Raw genomic sequence first — 20990 nt, forward strand, 5'->3', positions numbered from 1 at the left:
TGCACTCACTACGGTGCAAGTCATGGCAAGACAAGCATACATCTATCAAGAAGGCACAAAATTCAAGCTAGACATGGCAAGAACAATAGCATAGCATGCACGGATCAACTACAACATCACCGGCAAAATTGCAAACAAGTTGACAATCTGCCCAGATTCGCAAAGTAGCAAAAGTAGAGCTCGATTGACTCAAGCTAGGGTGCTCCATAATTGCAAACAAAGACATGGATGGATAGAGCACTACAAGGTTAACAAGACATCCTTACTGATCATCCTCAAAAGAGGCACGGATCACTAGGAAACAACATGAACATATGGCATCATGAGATAAACAGCTCCAGGACTTAGTGAAATTACTAAGTCTCTGAAAACAGAATTAGCAAGTGCACCACTTTGCAACCTTGCACAAGTCACCACACACATCACAAAAATACATGGGTTTCACCTCTGGAAAGATGACAAAACCCTTAACAAAACACATGTAGAGCATTAGGGCATAGCATGCACACATTAATCATGGCAAAAATGACAAAACCTAAATGGAGCAGCAGATCTGACCATTAGCTCAAGTAGCACTCTTGTAACAGCATTTCGGGCATCAAGATGAACTCAAATGAGAATGATGCAATGGAATGAAATGATGTACTCTCTGAAATGAACATTTTTATATGCTAAATGCATGAATCGGAGCTACGGATGCAAAGTTACAGCCTGACGAACATGTGCATATGTATCTGGAATTTCGGGACTTAGACAAAAAAAATCAACCTCTAGGGTTTACTATTTATCCGAATCTAGATCTGGCGCACGGATCGATGATCGCCGGATCCTCACCGGAGCTCGTCGCCGTAGTAGAAGGGGGGGTGGCCGGAGCGGTGGCGCTCGGCGGCGGTTGGTGGCGGCGGGCGCGGACGCGGCGGCGGCCGGGCGAGGCGGCGGCGGCATCTGGGCAAGGCGGCGGCGCGGGGCGCGGCGCGAGGCGGCGGCGGCAGCTGGGCCGCGGGGGCCTCGCCTGGGCCGGGCGGGCCGGCGGCGGTGGGAGGTGGCGGCTTCGGAGTGGGGCGGCGGCTATGTCCGGCCGGGTCGGACAATGTCCGGCGCGGCGCGGGGGCGATTTAGGGTTTCGGGGAGAGGGGATCCGGGACATTTCGAGGGGGACCTATTTATAGGCATAGGAGGAGCTAGGAGAGTCCAAATGAGGTGCGGTTTTCGGCCACGCGATCGTGATCGAACGCTCTAGATGATGGAGCAGAGTTAGGTGGGTTTTAGGCCAAATTGGAGGGGTGTTGGGCTGCAACACACACGAGGCCTTTTCGGTCCCTCGGTTAACCGTTGGAGTATCAAACGAAGTCCAAATGATACGAAACTTGACAGGCGGTCTACCGGTAATAAACCAAGGCCGCTTGGCAAGTCTCGGTCCAATTCGGAAATGTTTAATCCCCACACACGAAAGAAAGCTAGAAATGACCACCGGAGGAGAACGAAGCGCCGGAATGCAAAACGGACAACGGGGAAAATGCTCGAATGCAAGAGACGAACACGTATGCAAATGCAATGCACATGATGAAATGATATGAGATGCATGACAATGACAACAACACAGGGAGACAAAAAAACCCGAACCTGAAAAAATAAAATAACTTAACGCCGGAAACGGCAAGAGTTGGAGTACAAATTGGGAAAGTTACGTCCGGGGTGTTACAGGTGCGGTTCTGACCGTTGCTTCCTCCATTCCCATTACCATTCTTGATGCCATTGTGATTGTGAGAGCTACCTCCTCCATGGGTATGCTGAAAATGTCCTCCCGGTCTAGGGGTAAAACGTGGATTCTGCTGAGCTCCTGAATTGTGCTTTCCTTGTCCATACTTCCTCTTCCGATTCTCAATCTGCTGCTGCTTCCCTTCAATCATGAGAGCACGATCTACCAACTCCTGGTAATTGTTGAAGGTTGCTACCATCAACTGCATGATCAAATCATCATTCAGTCCTTCCAGAAACTTCTCCTGCTTAGCTGCATCCATAGCAACGTCATCTAGGGCATAACGTGCTAATTTACTAAAGTTCTCCACATACTGGCCAACTATCCGCCCTTCTTGGCGCAAGTTGTGAAACTCTCGCTTCTTCGTGGCCATAGCTCCTACTGAAACATGGGCAGTTCGAAAAGCCTGCTGAAACTGGTCCCACGTGATAGTGTCGACAGGGAAAGTGGCTGTGAAATTCTCCCACCATGATGTTGCGGGTCCTTCAAGCTGATGTGCGGCAAACTTCACCTTTTCCGCATCCGTGCATCCTGCTGTGGTCAACTCTCTAGCTGTCTTGCGGAGCCAATAATTTGCTACTATCGGCTCAGTGCTACTGGAAAACACCGGCAGATTCAGCCTAAGAAAACGAGCTAAGTGATCAACAGGTGGTGGTGGTGGGTTGTTGTTGTTGTTCCCCTGATTCTGATTCTGGACTAGTAACTGCATCAATGTGTTCTGCTGCTGGATCAACTGGGTGAGCTCCGGTGGGAAGGTAAATCCGGGATCACATCTCGGAGGCATCCGAGGGTTTAGAAAAGATGAGATTTAAGAATAGAGGGGGTCTAAAGAGAAAACACTACCCATATGCACATGAGGCAAAAGCAAACAATTCACTTCATTCAATCAATCAAACAAGGGCATACAATCGATCTAACAATCGCAAAAGTGCTCGGACTACTATATTTACATGGTGGACTACTACTACTGATGAGGTGGTTTACTAGAAATATTCTTTGGTTGCCGACTCCATTATATCTGCTCCAGCTTCATCAACATAGTCATCATTGCTATCGTCTGGATCCGAGTCGGTGTCGTCGATGATGATGTAGTCTTCCAGGCGAATCTCCTTGGGTTCTTCGTCTTCTTCTACTTGTGTAGGGCCTCCCATAAATATTCCAATCTTCATTGTTAGGTCGGCATTCTTCTCCACTAATACTTCGATTTCCTCTTCATAATCTTCACATGTAGCCTTGAGTTCTTCCTCCAGTTCCTTGATTCTTGTCCTTGCCTTCTTCAGGTCTATCATGTCGGTGCACATCTGGTTCTCCTGACGTCGAATGTGCTGGTTTAACTCCTGGATAAAAGCTGCAATTGATCTATCCTTTCTGGTGCTGATCATCTCCCAGTGCTCATCTCGGCGCCCACAAATCCGGTAGATAGTATCCTTGAGATCATTTCGGTAGACTTCTCCAATGCGTCCCATGGCGATGTGAGCTTCCATGCTCTTTCCTAGACTCCAAGTTGGTGCATCAAAAGAAAAATCTATGGGCTCAGTGACTGGCATGAACGTCCTTCCTGGAACTTGAACTGGAATCATCCAACACTCTCCTTCAGGCAAATTGGTATTGCAGGTTCCAGTGAAGCTTGGTACTCCTATGTTCAGGTATCTATTGACTTCCTTCAAATGACGTCCAAAGGGTGTATCTTCATCCGGTTGAGTGAACTTGTTCCTCGCATCCGCCATCCTAAAAGAGTAGAAAAGATGAGAAGTCAGAAAAGAGAAGAGAGTGAGTAGTGATCTAGGTCTGTAGCTTAGTCGTCGTGTCCTATAGTCAGCGTGTGGTCTGATACCATCTTGTAGCGACCAAGCCTCAAACGGTCCAATCTCTGTGCTCCGGTGTCATCCCTGGATCAGTAATGCTGACACCCCACAGTACTTGAAGGATTTATAACAGAGTAGCAATCACACACTTATTACATCGAGTGTCTCAAAAGAGAACTTATTACGATAAATATGGCTTAAGGCCATCTAATAACGATAACAGCGGAAGGCTTGGAAGATAAGTGAGTCCATCAACTCCAACGGCATCACTGAGTATAGAACCACGACCTAAAACTCCTTAATCGTCGTCTAAAAAGTCTGCAACATTAATGTTGCTGCCCGAAACGGGTCAGCACATGGAATATGCTGGCAATGTAACACATAGAGAGTAATGGTATGAAACAGCTATTCTATATGCATATTTGGCTGGTGGAAAGCTCTATGGTTATAGTTTTGCGTAAAGCCAATTTTTCCCTGCTGCAAGGAATAAATTTATTTAACTATCATGGTGGTTGTTAAACATTGAGAATGGTTGACAGCATTCTCAATCCGAATTAAGCATCATCATTAAACAAACCCATCAAAATTAATTTTATAGTAACATGTTGAGATTCACATGATAATCCAGGTACTAGATACTCAAGATGTCCATAACCGGGACACAGTTAACCATGATTAGTTTATACACTCTAAAGAGGTTTGCGCACTTTTCCCCACAAGACTCGATCTCCTCCGTTGGATTTCTCGCACTACATGGTGTTTGAGAAACGGATGACCGAGACATAGTCTTTCAGAAGCGCTAGCACCTTACGATCGGGCAGACCGTTACACCTACTTTCCCCTACATCTGCTAGTCCACCACTGTAAGAGTTCGCACAACTTAATCAACTATGCTAGAGCCCATAATAGCTTGTGGCTGCACACGAAAGTTTCTAGCATGAATAATCTCATGATCCCTTTGAGCCTGGGTGGCGGTCCAAAAGAAAACAAGCAATCCTGGAATACCCAGGTACCTCAATCCACCAAGATGTGTGTTCAAGTTGCCACCTTAAATAAACCATTAATTAACAATCTCACATCTGTCATGGATACACTCACCCAATCCATGTGTACTAGCATAGCATGGCATAATAAGCAAACGTAGAAGTAACTCCCAAAGGTTTGACAATAAACAGGTAATAGGTACTACCTCAACTACTTCAAAAACCCACAATTTAATTAGATCATAATCATGCAATGTCTGAGGATTGATCTAATGCAATAAAACTAGGTAGTGGGAAAGCATGATCAAAGTGTTACTTGCCTTGCTGATGATCCGCGAAACCTAGAGATTCGAAGTAACAGGCGGCACACTCCGGGTACCCTATCGCAAACAAACAAGCATACAATAAGTACTCAACTAATGCACAGGTAAAACTCAAATAAGAGATCTAACCAGAAAATTCAACTTCAGAACTCGGGTTGGCAAAAGAGTCAAATCGAACGAAGCAACGAAAGACAAAAGGCAAAAGAAACAGGCTTCATTTACTATTCTGGATCTAAGGCAATTTTTACAATGGCAAAAACTTGTTTGAGTTGGTTAAACGGAAAGAGGGTTTCAATACGAAACTCCAGGCGCTTGAATCGCCTGATTCCGATAAACGAGCGAAAAGTTAGACTAAAACGAAAATCGGATCAGAAATCACGATCAGAAAAATTGTGGATTTAATCCGAGAAAAAGAAAAATGATGAACAATTTAACGAATGAACGTTCGTTAACTGAATCTAAACGAAGAACGTGTTCATTAAAATGAACGAACGAGTGAACGCTCGCTAATTAGCCTAAACCGGAAAAAAAAACCGATCTAAAGAAAAAAACGAAACTGAAAAAACCGACGAAAACCGACGGAAAAACCGAATGGTTTTTCTAATAAAAACGGCGGCGGGATCGAGGTAAACCTCGGGCGGCGGGTCCGGCGGGCGGCGGCGGCGGCAGCGGGCGGCGGCGTGGGCGGCAGCGCGGCGCGGATCGGGCGCGGATAGGGTTTGGGGCGCGGGCTGGGATGGCTCGGGCCCCGGGGCGGCGGCTTATAAAGCCCTGTCCAGGCGTAGTCCTGGCCGGTTAAGGCCCATGGTCAGTTCGTACTTTTTTTTAAAAAATAATTCCGTGCAGAAAAACGAGCGAAAGAAATACTAAACGGACTCCAAAAATCCTGAAATGAATTTTCCCCGGCTTATAAAATCAAGCCTCACAGGATGAACATTTATTTGGGGCCTAAATGCAATTTTGAAAAACACACATTTTTCCTAAATTCAAATAAAATAGCAAATAAAACCAAATAAAATCTTATTTGATTTTTTATTAAATCCCCAATATTTCTTTATTTTGGGAAAGTCATTTTATTCCCTCTCTCATAATTTTTATAATAGAAATAATTGAAGATAAAATAAATAAAATCAAATGATCCTATTTTCAAAATTTGTGACAACTCAAATATGAAAATAACGAAATCCCCAACTCTCTCCGAGGGTCCTTGAGTTGCAAAAAATTTCTAGGATCAACCAAAGTGCAATATATATGATATGCAATGATGATCTAGTGTATAACATTCCAAATTGAAAATTTGGGATGTTACATATACAATAAATAAGAATCTGGAGCCAAGACCAACTAGAGAGGGACACCTGCGTGGGCAGGACCCACCAGGGCGCGCCCCCTCTCCTAGTGCGCCTAAGTGGGTTGTCCCCACTTGGTGGCCCCGCAGACCCTGAAACCGATGCTCTAAAATCCTATTTTTTCCCGAAAAAATCAGGAAGAAAGAATTATCACGATCCACGAGACAGAGCCACCGTCACCTCCTGTTCTTCATCAAGAGGCCAGATCTGGAGTCCGTTTGGGGCTCCAGAGAGAGGGATCTCCGTTCTTCATCATCACCAACCATTCCCTATCGCCAATTCCATGATTCTCCCCATCGAGCGTGAGTATTTCCTTCGTAGGCTCACTGGTCGGTGAGGAGTTGGATGAAATTCATCATGTAGTTGAGTTAGTTTTGTTAGGGCTTGATCCCTAGTATCCACTATGTTCTAAGATTGATGTTGCTATGACTTTGCCATGCTTAATGCTTGTCACTTTGGGCCTAGGTGCCATGATTTCAGTTCTGAACCATTTATGTTATCACCATTATATCCATGTTCTAGATCCGATCTTGCAAGTTATAGTCACCTACTACGTGTTATGATCCGGCAACCCCAGAGTCACAATAGTCGGGATCACTCCCGGTGATGACCGTAGTTTGAGGAGTTCATGTATTCACCGTGTGTTAATGCTTTGTTCCGGTTCTCTATTAAAAGCACGCCTTAATATCCCTTATTTTCCAATAGGACCCCGCTGCCACGGGAGGGAAGGACAAAAGATGTCATGCAAGTTCTTTCCGCACGTATGACTATTTACGGAATACATGCGTACATTATATTGATGAACTGGAGCTAGTGCCGTATCGCCCTATAGGTTATAACTGTCTCATGATGAATATCATCCAACGAGTCACCGATCCAATGCCTACGAATTTATCTTATATTGTTCTTGCTAAGTTACTACTGCTATCATCACTGCGACACTTGCTACCAAATTACTGCTATCACTGTTACCGTTACCATTGCTACTGCTACTATTATCAAAACTATAATACTACTTTGCTACTGATCACTTTGATGTAGATAATTAATCTCCAGGTGTGGTTGAATTGACAACTCAGCTGCTAATTGATACGTCTCCAACGTATCTATAATTTTTGATTATTCCATGCTATTATATTATCAACCTTGGATGTTTTATATGAATTTATATGCTATTCTATATGATTTTTGAGACTAACCTATTAACCTAGAGCCCAGTGCCAGTTTCTGTTTTTTCCTTGTTTTAGAGTATCGCAGAAAAGGAAAATCAAACGGAGTCCAATTGACCTGAAACTTCACGGAACTTATTTTTGGACTAGAAGAAGCCCACGGAGTATCGGAGTTGGACTAGGAGAGTCCCGAGCTGCCCACGAGGGTGGGGGCGCGCCCACCCCCTGGGCGCGCTCCTGCCTCGTGGACAGCCCGGAGGTCCACCGACGAACTTCTTCCTCCCATATATAACCATATACCCTAAAAACTTCAGGGAGCAAATAGATCGGGAGTTCCGCCACCAGAAGCCTCCGTAGCGACCGAAAACCAATCTAGACCCGTTCCGGCACCCTGCCGGAGGGGCAATCCCTCTCCGGTGGCCATCTTCATCATCCCGGTGCTCTCCATGACGAGGAGGGAGTAGTTCTCCCTCGGGGATGAGGGTATGTACCAGTAGCTATGTGTTTGATCTCTCTCTCTCTCATGTTCTCGAGGCGGTACGATCTTGATGTATTGCGAGCTTTGCTATTATAGTTGGATCTTATGATGTTTCTCCCCCTCTACTATCTTGTAATGAATTGAGTTTTCCCTTTGAAGTTGTCTTATCGGATTGAGTCTTTAAGGATTTGAGAACACTTGATGTATGTCTTGCGTGGGATACACATGGTGACAATGGGGTATTCTATTGAACCACTTGATGTATGTTTTGGTGATTAACTTGCGGGTTCCGCCCATGAACCTATGCATAGGGGTTGGCACACATTTTCGTCTTGACTCTCCGGTAGAAACTTTGGGGCACTCTTTGAAGTACTTTGTGTTGGTTTGAATAGATGGATCTGAGATTGTGTGATGCATATCGTATAATCATACCCACAGATACTTGAGGTGACATTGGAGTATCTATGTGACATTAGGGTTTTGGTTGATTTGTGTCCTAAGGTGTTATTCTAGCATGGACTCTATGATAGATTGAACGGAAAGAATAGCTTCATGTTATTTCACTACGGACTCTTGAATAGATCGATCAGAAAAAATAACTTTGAGGTGGTTTCGTACCCTACCATAATCTCTTCGTTTGTTCTCCGCTATTAGTGACTTTGGAGTGACTCTTTGTTGCCTGTTGAGGGATAGTTATGTGATCCAATTATGTTATTATTCTTGAGAGAACTTGCACTAGTGAAAGTATGAACCCTAGGCCTTGTTTCCTAGCATAGCAATACCGTTTGTGCTCACTTTTACCACTTGTTACCTTGCTGTTTTTATATTTTCAGATTACAAAAACCATTATCTACTATCCATATACCACTTGTATCACCATCTCTTCACCGAAGTAGTGCACCTATACAATTTACCATTGTATTGGGTGTGTTGGGGACACAAGAGACTCTTTGTTATTTGGTTGCAGGGTTGCTTCAGAGAGACCATCTTCATCCTATGCCTCCTATGGATTGATAAACCTTAGGTCATCCACTTGAGGGAAATTTTCTACTGTCATACAAACCTCTGCACTTGGGGGCCCAACAATGTCTACAAGAAGAAGGTTGTGTAGTAGACATCAAGCTCTTTTCTGGCACCGTTGTCGGGGAGGTTAGCGCTTGAAGGTATATCTTTAGATCTTGCAATCGAATCTTTTTGTTTCTTGTTTTAGCACTAGTTTAGTTTATAAAAGAAAACTAAAAAAATATGGAATTGAGTTTGCCTCATATGCTTCATCTTTTTAATATCTTTCGTGAGTATGATGGAAAGGAAAATTGTGCTCAAGTGCTAGAAGAAGAATGCATTAGAATGTTTGGCACTAAATATTTGAATGATGAGCATGATTGCAATGTTGTTAGTATGAATTCCTTGAATATCCATAATGCTAATGATATGTAAAGCCACAAGCTTGGGGAAGCTATGTTTGATGAAGATGATATTTTTGTCCCCCAAGTTTTGATGAGCAAATTTATTATGATAAAATCATGCCTCCTATTTATGATGATTATATTGATGAAAGTGGATTTGGAGAGGTCATGACTTTATTTTGTGATGAATCCACTATTTCGGAAGAGGTTCCAATTGATTATGAGAACAAAGTTGCTATCTACGATGATTATTGTTGAGTTTGCTCCCACTATTATGAATGAGAAGAATTTTGCTTATGTGGAGAGTAGTAAATTTTCTATGCTTGTAGATCATGAACAGAATGCTTTATGTGATAGTTATATTGTTGAATTCATTCATGATGCTACTGAAAATTATTATTAGGCAGAAACATATGCTTGTAAGAATTGCAATAATATCAAGTTTCGTCTCTATGTGCTTAAAATCTTGAAGTTATGCTTGTTTTTCCCTCCTATGCTTGTTTATTATTGTTCCCATAAGTTGTTTTCTCACAAAATCCCTCTGCATAAGAAGTGGGTTAGACTTAAATGTGCTAGTCATATTCTTCATGATTCTCTCTTTATGTTTCAATTCCGTTTATTATGACACGCTTCATCATTGTCATATTGCTTTGCATGATCATGTAGTTGACATCGTATTTGTGGCAAAGCCACCATTCATAATTCTTTCATACATGTCACTCATGAGTCATTGCACATCCCGGTACACCACCAGAGGCATTCATATAGAGTCATATCTTGTCCTAAGTATCGAGTTGTAATTCTTGAGTTGTAAGAAAATAAAAGTGTGATGATCATCATTATTAGAGCATTGTCCCAGTGAGGAAAGGATGATGGAAACTATGATTCCCCCACAAGTCGGGATGAGACTTCGGACGAAAAAAGAGAGGCCAAAGAAGCCTAAATAAAAAAAAGGCCATAAAAAATAGAAGGCCCAAATAAAAAATGAGAGAAAAAGAGAGAAGGGGCAATGCTACTATCCTTTTACCACACTTGTGCTTCAAAGTAGCACCATGATCTTCATGATAGAGAGTCTCCTATGTTGTCACTTTCATATACTAGTGCGTATCTTTCATTATAGAACTTGGCTTGTATATTCCAATGACGGGCTTCCTCAAAATGCCCTAGGTCTTCGTGAGCAAGCGAGTTGGATGCACACCCACGAGTTTCTTTTGTTGAGATTTCATACATTTATAGCTCTAGTGCATCCGTTGCATGGCAATCCCTACTCACTCACATTGATATCTATTGATGGGCATCTCCATAGCCCGTTGATACGCCTAGTTGATGTGAGACTCTCTTCTCCTTTTTGTCTTCTCCACAACCACCATTCTATTCCACTTATAGTGCTATGTCCATGGCTCACGCTCATGTATTGCGTGATGATTGAAAAAGTTTGAGAACTTCAAAAGTATGAAACAATTGCTTGGCTTGTCATCGGGGTTGTGCATGATTTAAATATTTTGTGTGGTGAAGATAGAGCATAGCCAGACTATATGATTTTGTATGGATAACTTTCTTTGGGCATGTTATTTTGAGAAGACATGATTACTTGGTTAGTATGCTTGAAGTATTATTATTTTTATGTCAATATTAAACTTTTGTCTTGAATCTTATGGATCTGAATATTCTTGCCACAATAAAGAGAACTACATGGATAAATATGTTAGGTAGCATTCCACATCAATTTTTTTGTATTTATCATTTACCTACTCGAGGACGAGCAGGAATTAAGCTTGGGGATGCTGATACGTCTCCAATGTATCTATAATTTTTGATTGTTCCATGCTATTATATTATCAACCTTGGATGTTTTATATGCATTTATATGCTATTTTATATGATTTTTGGGACTAACCTATTAACCTAGAGCCTAGTGCCAGTTCCTATTTTTTCCTTGTTTTAGAGTATCGCAAAAAAGAAAAATCAAACGGAGTCCAATTGACTTGAAACTTCACGGAACTTATTTTTGGACCAGAAGAAGCCCACGGAGTATCGGAGTTGGACCAGGAGAGTCCCGGGCTGCCCACGAGGGTGGAGGGCGCGCCCACCCCCCTGGGCGCGCCCCCTGCCTCGTGGACAGCCCGGAGGTCCACCGACGTACTTCTTCCTCCCATATATACCCATCTACCCTAAAAACTTCGGGGAGCACAATAGATCGGGAGTTTCGCCGCAAGAAGCCTCCGTAGCCATCGAAAACCAATCTATACCCGTTCCGGCACCCTGCCAGAGGGGCAATCCCTCTCCGGTGGCCATCTTCATCATCCTGGTGCTCTCCATGACGAGGATGGAGTAGTTCTCCCTCGGGGATGAGGGTATGTACCAGTAGCTATGTGTTTGATCTCTCTCTCTCTCTCTCATGTTCTAGAGGTGGTACGATCTTGATGTATCGCGAGCTTTGCTATTATAGTTGGATCTTATGATGTTTATCCCCCTCTACTCTCTTGTAATGAATTGAGTTTTCCCTTTGAAGTTATCTTATCGGATTGAGTCTTTAAGGATTTGAGAACACTTGATGTATGTCTTGCGTGGGATACCCGTGGTGACAATGGGGTATTCTATTGATCCACTTGATGTATGTTTTGGTGATCAACTTGCGGGTTCCGCCCATGAACCTATGCATAGGGGTTGGCACACATTTTCGTCTTGACTCTCTGGTAGAAACTTTGGGGCACTCTTTGAAGTACATTGTGTTGGTTTGAATAGATGAATCTGAGATTGTGTGATGCATATCGTATAATCATACCCACGGATACTTGAGGTGACATTGGAGTTTCTAGGTGACATTAGGGTTTTGGTTGATTTGTGTGTTAAGGTGTTATTATAGCACGAACTCTATGATAGATTGAACGGAAAAAATAGCTTCATGTTATTTCACTAAGGACTCTTGAATAGATTGATCAGAAAAAATAACTTTGAGGTGGTTTCGTACCCTACCATAATCTCATCGTTTGTTCTCCGCTATTAGTGACTTTGGAGTGACTCTTTGTTGCATGTTGAGGGATAGTTATGTGATCCAATTATGTTATTATTGTTGAGAGAACTTGCACTAGTGAAAGTATGAACCCTAGGCCTTGTTTCCTAGCATAGCAATACCGTTTGTGCTCACTTTTACCACTTGTTACCTTGCTGTTTTTATATTTTCAGATTACAAAAACCATTATCTACTATCCATATACCACTTGTATCACCATCTCTTCACCGAAGTAGTGCACCTATACAATTTACCATTGTATTGGGTGTGTTGGGGACACAAGAGACTCTTTGTTATTTGGTTGCAGGGTTGCTTGAGAGAGACCATCTTCATCCTACGCCTCCTACGGATTGATAAACCTTAGGTCATCCACTTGAGGGAAATTTTCTACTGTCATACAAACCTCTGCACTTGGGGGCCCAACAACGTCTACAAGAAGAAGGTTGTGTAGTAGACATCAAGCTCTTTTCTGGCACCGTTGCCGGGGAGGTTAGCGCTTGAAGGTATATCTTTAGATCTTGCAATCGAATCTTTTTGTTTCTTGTTTTAGCACTAGTTTAGTTTATAAAAGAAAACTTAAAAAATATGGAATTGAGTTTGCCTCATATGCTTCATCTTTTTAATATCTTTCGTGAGTATGATGGAAAGGAAAATTGTGCTCAAGTGCTAGAAGAAGAATGCATTAGAATGTTTTGCACTAAATATTTGAATGATGAGCATGATTGCAATGTTGTTAGTATGAATTGCTTGAATATCCATAATGCTAATGATATTGTCGCTGTACTAGAGTAGGGGTACCCTTGTACCCCGAACTTGTGCACGGGCAGTGGCAGCGTCCCGCGGCAAGGCCTGCTAGGTCACCGCCAAGATTCCTTGTGGTCCCTCTGAAGACCATTCAAGAACAAAGTACCCAAGACAAGACCCCGGCAAGAGGAGCTTGCCGGGAAAAAAGCAAGACCCCGGCAAGAGGAGCTTGCCGGGAAGGCCATCAAAAGCGTCCCAAGACCCCGGCAAGAGGCGCTTGCCGGGAAGGCAGTCCGAGGCATTCCAAGGAACTTGCTGCGGCGCGCTACGCGCCCCGACAAGGCACGGTGAGCAACAAGCTCCCGGAAGCGACAAGTCGACAGCCGCAGCAAGGCGCTTGCCGCGGCAAGCCCCCACTCCACGCCCGCGCTCCAGCACATCCACCCACGTGTCGCTCCGGGGCCCCTCCCGAGCGCACGTGGCAGGAGGCTGTGCAGCTAGGGGCGTGCGGTGGCACGAAGGCGCTGACAAGACAACCACCGTGGCAAGACGGAGGCGTCCCTAGCGGTCCCTTTCGGTGCTGTCTAGGCGACACAGACGGGCATTTAATGCCCTTGTCCCCTGCCGTCAGGGTTAGGTATGATAACACTGTAGCAGCTAGCTGTGCCTACTACAGCACCTAGCTGTGCCTACCCACGGCACCCTTTCCACTTTTGCCCTTGGCCCCCGTTGCTCTATGTCGGTAACCCCTTGAGTATAAAAGGAGGCCCGTGTGCAACGTAGAGGGGGTCGGCCACCTCGAGAGCCCTCGCGAGGTTTGGCATTTCCACACTCACGCTCGCCCTCGCTCCCGGGCGAGAGATCAATACCAATCCACAAAGCAGGAGTAGGGTTTTACGCATCCTTGCGGCCCGAACCTGGGTAAATTGTTCGTGTGCTCCACCTCGATTTACCCCTCGCGCGACCAACCGCCCGCTTGCTCCGCCTCGATCTGCTCTTTGCGCCACCTCCGCCCCCCGCCGAACCAAAAGGGACCCGGTTCGCCGGTCCCATAGGTGCCCGTGGATCAGGAACCCCGGCATCTCTGGCGCGCCAGGTAGGGGGCGTTGAAGTGGTGTGAATCAGATCCGGCGTCCTTGCGGGCTAGATCTTTATCTTCTTCATCGATCTTCACCATCTTCACCAACATGCCGCCGAAGAAGAAAGTCTCGGAGGCAGCTGCTCCGTCCGCGCCGAGCCACCCACCGCCGGAGCAAACAGACGGTGGGGCAGGCGCCGGCGGAAGGGCACGCATCGACGAAGGAACTCTTGGTGCTGCCAGGTCCCAGGGCAAGGCTGTGCTGCCCATCGGCGGCGTGGCCGGCTCCCACAACGACCGGGCGCACTCCAAGACCTCGGCGTCCGTGCATGCGCCGCGCCCATCTCAGGAGGCGCGGGACCGGCAGCGTCATGCTACCCACGGTACCATGCGCTCGCTGGATCAAGATCGAGCTGGTGGATCCCGGAGCGCCAGGACCACCATGCGCGTCAACAAGCTGGCGCGAGTGAGACACGGTCGCCTGGACGGGATACTGCTCCTTCTAACGTGGTTAGGAGTCCGAGCGTGTCCCGCTCCTCGCACCGTTCGCTACCGCAGCCCGCCACCGCAGCAGAAGCTCTGGCACGAGCTCAGCTGCTCCTAGACTACCCTCCAGCGGCGGACAAGATCGACGACTGGAGGGCCACTATCCAGAGTCTCATCGGCTTCGCCAACGGCGACACTCCTCGGCAGCCGAGCACGTTGCAGCCGCAGCAAGTCAGCCAGGTGCAAACCGGTGGAGACAAGACTGGTGGGGGTGCAACTACTGCGCACTCCCCACCCCGAAGGCCAAGATCGCCGACCCGCCGGATCCGCCACGACAGCGACTCCACCGCATCGTCGGATCCGCGAGCTCGTCGCGACCAACGACAAGTTCTTCTATAACGGCAGCGGGAAGACGCTCGTACGCGCATCGAGCGTTGGAGAGAAGCGCGACGTCAATCAGACTAGCGCGCTGGGCCCCCTGTCGACATGCATGCGCCAGGGGAACCAGGCGACCTGCCGTACCCGGTAGGTTGCCCTGCGTTCACTCGTGAGCCAGATGCTCCGGCAAGCCCTAGGGTTTGTTCCGTTGAAGCTGAAGCTCCCGACAAGCTTGCCGCGGAACGTCAAGCTCTGGCAGAGACACAGCTTCTCGCCGTCGAAGCAGATATTCCCGCAGCAACCTCCAAGATCAACGCCAAGAGCGCCGGTGAGCCAGATGCTCCGGCAAGCCCTAGGGTTTGTTCCGTTGAAGCTGAAGCTCCCGGCAAGCTCGTCGCGGAACGTCAAGCTCCGGCAGAGACACAGCTTCTCGCCGTAGAAGCGGACGTCCCCGCAGCAGCAGAGCTGCCTTTAGTCCTTGTTGTCGAGCCACAGGCTCCAACATGGGCGCAGCAGATTGTCCGTTTCCTTCAGACGGGAGAACTTCCCAAAGAACAAGAAGAAGCCGAAAGAGTAGCCCGGCAGTCAAGTATGTACCAGTTCGTTGACAAGACGCTGTACAGAAGAAGACTCAACGGTGTGAAATTGAGGTGCATTCCCCGGGAAGCCGGACAGAAGCTGTTGGCAGAGATACACGGAGGCGTATGTGGTCACCACATTGGCGCAAGAGCACTCGTCGGCAAAGCATTCCGGCAAGGTTTCTTCTGGCCAACAGCCCTCCAGGATGCAACTGCACAAGTAACCAAGTGTGAAGCGTGCCAGTTCCATTCCAAGCAGATACACCAGCCAGCTCAAGCTCTCCAGACGATCCCTTTATCCTGGCCATTTTCGGTCTGGGGGCTCGACATCCTCGGCCCCTTCCCCCGAGCTGTCGGGGGCTTTGAGTACTTGTACGTCGCAATCGACAAGTTCACAAAGTGGCCGGAAGTGGAACCAGTGAGGAAGGTGACCGCGCAGTCTGCCGTCAAGTTCTTCGGGTCGATTGTTTGCTGCTTCGGGATCCCTAACCGGATAATCACCGATAACGGCACACAGTTCACGAGCCACGCCTTCATGCAGTACGTCCAAGATCTCGGCGCCAAAGTCTGCTTCGCCTCTGTTGCCCACCCAAGGAGCAACGGTCAAGCGGAGAGGGCAAACACCGAGGTGCTGCGCGGGCTCAAGACCAGAACTTTCGACAGGCTGCACAAGTGTGGAAGAAACTGGATCGAGGAGCTACCAGTGGTTCTTTGGTCAATCAGAACGACACCAAATCGAGCCACTGGACAGACACCCTTTGCTCTAGTCTATGGAGCAGAGGCAGTTACCCCCACGGAACTCGTATACGGGTCACCTCGAGTGCTCGCTTATGATGAGCTTGAGCAAGAGCGGCTGCGGCAAGAGGACGCGCTACTCCTTGAGGAAGATCGTCTCCAGGCTGCTGTGCGAGCTGCTCGCTACCAGCAAGCTCTGCGCCGCTACCACAGCCGCAGAGTCAATGCCAGGAGTCTCGAGGAAGGTGACCTTGTTCTTCGGCGCGCTCAGTCCGCCAAGAATTCCAACAAGTTGACGCCGAAGTGGGAAGGTCCTTACCGGGTGAGACGAGTCACCAGGCCTGGCGCTGTCCGCCTGGAGACCGAAGACGGTATTCCAGTGAGCAACTCCTGGAACATCGAGCATCTTCGCAAGTTTTACCCGTAAGGCGCGGTTGTCGGACCCCGTCCGGCAACCACCTCTCTGTGCAAGTCTTGCCGCTGCTGCATGTAATCCTTTGTACAGAGCCAGGCGCAGACCCTGGCGCAGAAACAGATATCCTCACGGAACTCGTATACGGGTCACCTCGAGTGCTCGCTCATGATGAGCTTGAGCAAGAGCGGCTGCGGCAAGATGACGCGCTGCTCCTTGAGGAAGATCGTCTTCAGGCCGCTGTGCGAGCCATCGCTCCCAGCCCGTGCCAGAAGCTTCGAGGAAGGCGACCTTGTTCTTTGGCGCGTTCAGTCGGCCAAGATCCAAACAAGTCGACGCCGATGTGGGAAGGCCCTTACCGGGTGAAATGAGTCACTAGGCCTGGCGCTGTCCGCCTAGAGACCGAAGATGGCACGCCAGTGAACAACTCCTGGGACATCGAGCCTCTTCGCAAGTTTCGTTCGTAAGGCGCGGTTGTCGGACCCCGTCCGGCAACCACCTCTCTGTGCGAGTCTTGCCGCTGTTGCATGTAAACCTCTGTACAGAGCCAGGCGCAGACCCTGGCACCAGAAAATGAAGCGCTGCATACCCCGGGGGCTATAGCATGCATGCTAGATTGAGTCTGAGTCTCGTCCTTGGTTAGGGTCGATAGTCCCTAACAGTGGCTAACCCCTAGCTTAGAGGTCGAGAGTCCGTCCCTTTGCTTTTCCTTCGTTCACAGGGCTCGCACGTCCTGGCCAGGCCACCTGGAGACGAAAAGGAGAAGAAGGGTGCACCGGCACCTGGGCCCCGGCAAGAACGCCGGGGGCTACGAACGCCAAGATGTCACCCCCGGCAAGCCAGAGTTGCCGGGGGTTGCGATATCAGATAAGTTTTCATCCCTCTTCATGCATCCTCTTATGGACTGGGGAATGCGAAACCCCGTTTCTTCCCGGAAACTGCCGTGCTCCCTCGACTCTAGGCCCTGGAGCGCGTTCCCGGGGCCAAGTTCGGTCGTAGTCGCGGCAGCAGAAGGGATGAAACGAGGAGGCCGCGCCCACCTCGTTCCCACCTCCGTCAAAGGCGTGAGAAAGGTCGAGCGGCGTGGGAAGGCGGCAGGGCTTGTTGTCGAGGAATGGAATGCCTGTCCGAGAGATACCAAGGATTTTCTCCTTGGCGTGGGTTCGACCCGCGAGGCAAATAACCCGGCAAACATCCCCTTTTCATTAAAAAGCATCCCATACAGGTACAGTCCATAGAGGATGAAAAACATGAAAGAGAGGATTACAAGATACATCTAAAGGCCCGAAGGCTTACAATTAAAAAGATAAGGTGCCCGCAATCCTTTTCCTGTCCCTCTTTTCAGGAGGTAGAACAAGCAGGCAAAAAGGGGAAAGGGGTGCCAAGGCGAGCTACAGGTGCCAGAAGACACCAAGAGAACATCCGGGGGCCGGACGGAGATGGCGACGCCAGGAGAAGGGTGCGAAGGAGGGGCGGCAGGACGTCAGCACGCTGTCGAGGGCACCACGCCCTCGTACTCCGACCTGACGGCCTTGTCGCCAGCCCTCTTCCCCTTCCACGACCTCCCTACGCCAGCCGCCCAAGGAGACGCCCCCGGGGAGTTCAAGAAGACGGCGCCGCGGATGATGGGGTCGCCGGTGCCGCACGAGACGGCGCCCGACACCTAGTCGGAGCCGCCGTCCTGCCGCCCGCCACCCTCACCATCACTGCCGCTCTCCTCCTCGTCACTCTCGCTCGAGGAGGAGCCTTCGCTATCGGAGGAGCTGTCCACGCAGCACTTCGCCCGGGTGCCAAAGCACCCGAAGACCTTGACGGAAAGGAGATCGCCCTCCACCAGCTTAAAAAGGAGGGCGAGTCCTCCCGTCAAGCTGTGGATGCGGGCGAACGTCTTCCACCCTCGATCGAGATACATCACACCAGGGGCTGGGAACGCCACGCGGACTCGCGTGCCGCTGATCCCACAGCCCCTCATGTGTAATCTCAGAGTCTCGGGCGGGTCCGACTCCATCGCGCCCGCGAACGGAGCCGGAAGCCGGAGGCAACAACGAGGCGCCCGGCGCAGCTTGACGAAGAACTCGCAAGGGTTGTCCCCTATATGGACCGCCGCGGAGGGAGGAGCCGCCGGCGGGGGCGAAGCTGGCGCGTCGCCCCGTCCGCCTCTTCCCCGAGCGCCTCTACCTCGTCCTCGACCTCGTCCACGACCTCGCCCCCTCCCTCTTCCCCTTACGGCTGGTTCTGCCACCACGAGTGAGGAAAAGGGGAGGGAGCACTGTCTGGCGGCGACCCTCGCCGCCACCGATGAAGGCCCAGGATTCCCTTTCTCCATGGCCAATGAGAGAAAGGGGAGTAGAAGCTGAAGAAAGGAGGAGACGGGAGAGTGCGGGCTTCGGTGCTCCCTTCCCGCTCCTTATAAAGGAGCGAAGTGGGAGCCCAGCCGCCCCGCTCAGCGAATCAAGGCACAGGAAGAACAGGGAGGCGGGCCGACCCGTCCCCTCTGCTCGCCACGACCCAGGTTCCCGCTCCTGCCGTATGCGATCCCAAATGCATGGGAGCCGCGTGGCGGAGATGCAGAACTGAGGCGACGGATGGGGCGGCCTCACCCTACCCCGTGATCTCGGGGAGTGGGCGCTTCGGAAATCGCACACCGGCCCCGTCCAGTAAATGCGCCACGCCCCCACGCCTACCTCCGTTTGGAGGAGAGGGCGTGGGCCGTTCCCCTTCATCATGGCTTGACGCATGCTCGCGGGGCTTAGCCCCACGCGCGCGCGCCGCCCGCGTCACCCACGACGCCGCGTTCGACGCGCGCCATTACGAGCGTGCGCGATGGAAGCGGAGAGATATGCGGCGCGACCTAGGCCGCGCGTGCCCGTGCACTGTTTTGGGCCTGGCCCAACAGCGCTCGGCACCGTGTCTGGCCCATGCCCGGGGGCTCCTGTCGGTGTACTAGAGTAGGGGTACCCTTGTACCCCGAACTTGTGCACGGGCAGTGACAGCGTCCCGCGGCAAGGCCTGCCAGGTCACCGCCAAGATTCCTTGTGGTCCCTCTGAAGACCATTCAAGAACAAAGTACCCAAGACAAGACCCCGGCAAGAGGAGCTTGCCGGGAAAAAAGCAAGACCCCGGCAAGAGGAGCTTGCCGGGAAGGCCATCAGAAGCGTCCCAAGACCCCGGCAAGAGGCGCTTGCCGGGAAGGCCGTCCGAGGCATTCCAAGGAACTTGCCGCGGCGCGCTACGCGCCCCGACAAGGCCCGGTGAGCAACAAGCTCCCGGAAGCGACAAGTTGACAGCCGCGGCAAGGCGCTTGCCGCGGCAAGCCCCCACTCCACGCCCGCGCTCCAGCACATCCACCCACGTGTCTCTCCGGGGCCCCTCCCAAGCGCACGTGGCAGGAGGCTGTGCAGCTAGGGGCGTGCGGTGGCACGAAGGCGCTGACAAGACAACCACCGTGGCAAGACGGAGGCGTCCCTAGCGGTCCCTTTCGGTGCTATCTAGGCGACACAGACGGGCATTTAATGCCCTTGTCCCCTGCCGTCAGGGTTAGGTATGATAACACTGTAGCAGCTAGCTGTGCCTACTACAGCACCTAGCTGTGCCTACCCACGACACCCTTTCCACTTTTGCCCTTGGCCCCCGTTGCTCTATGTCGGTAACCCCTTGAGTATAAAAGGAGGCCCGTGTGCAACGTAGAGGGGGTCGGCCACCTCGAGAGCCCTCGCGAGGTTTGGCATTTCCACACTCACGCTCGCCCTCGCTCCCGGGCGAGAGATCAATACCAATCCACAAAGCAGGAGTAGGGTTTTACGCATCCTTGCGGCCCGAACCTGGGTAAATCGTTCGTGTGCTCCACCTCGATTTACCCCTCGCGCGACCAACCGCCCGCTTGCTCCGCCTCGATCTGCTCTTTGCACCACCTCCACCCCCCGCCGAACCCAAAGGGACCCGGTTCGCTGGTCCCATAGGTGCCCGTGGATCAGGAACCCCGGCAGATATGCAAAGCCACAAGCTTGGGGAAGCTATGTTTGATGAAGATGATATTTTTTGTCCCCCAAGTTTTGATGAGCAAATTTATTATTATAAAATCATGCCTCCTATTTATGATGATTATATTGATGAAAGTGGATTTGGAGATGTCATGACTTTATTTTGTGATGAATCCACTATTTCGGAAGAGGTTCCAATTGATTATGAGAACAAAGTTGCTATCTACGATGATTATTGTGATGACATGTATGTTATAAAGAATAATGATAACCATGAAACTTGTCATCATGATTTTAGTTTTCAATTGGATTAT

The sequence above is a fragment of the Triticum urartu genome, chromosome 7 (assembly GCF_003073215.2).
Source record: "Triticum urartu cultivar G1812 chromosome 7, Tu2.1, whole genome shotgun sequence".
Taxonomy (NCBI): domain Eukaryota; kingdom Viridiplantae; phylum Streptophyta; class Magnoliopsida; order Poales; family Poaceae; genus Triticum; species Triticum urartu.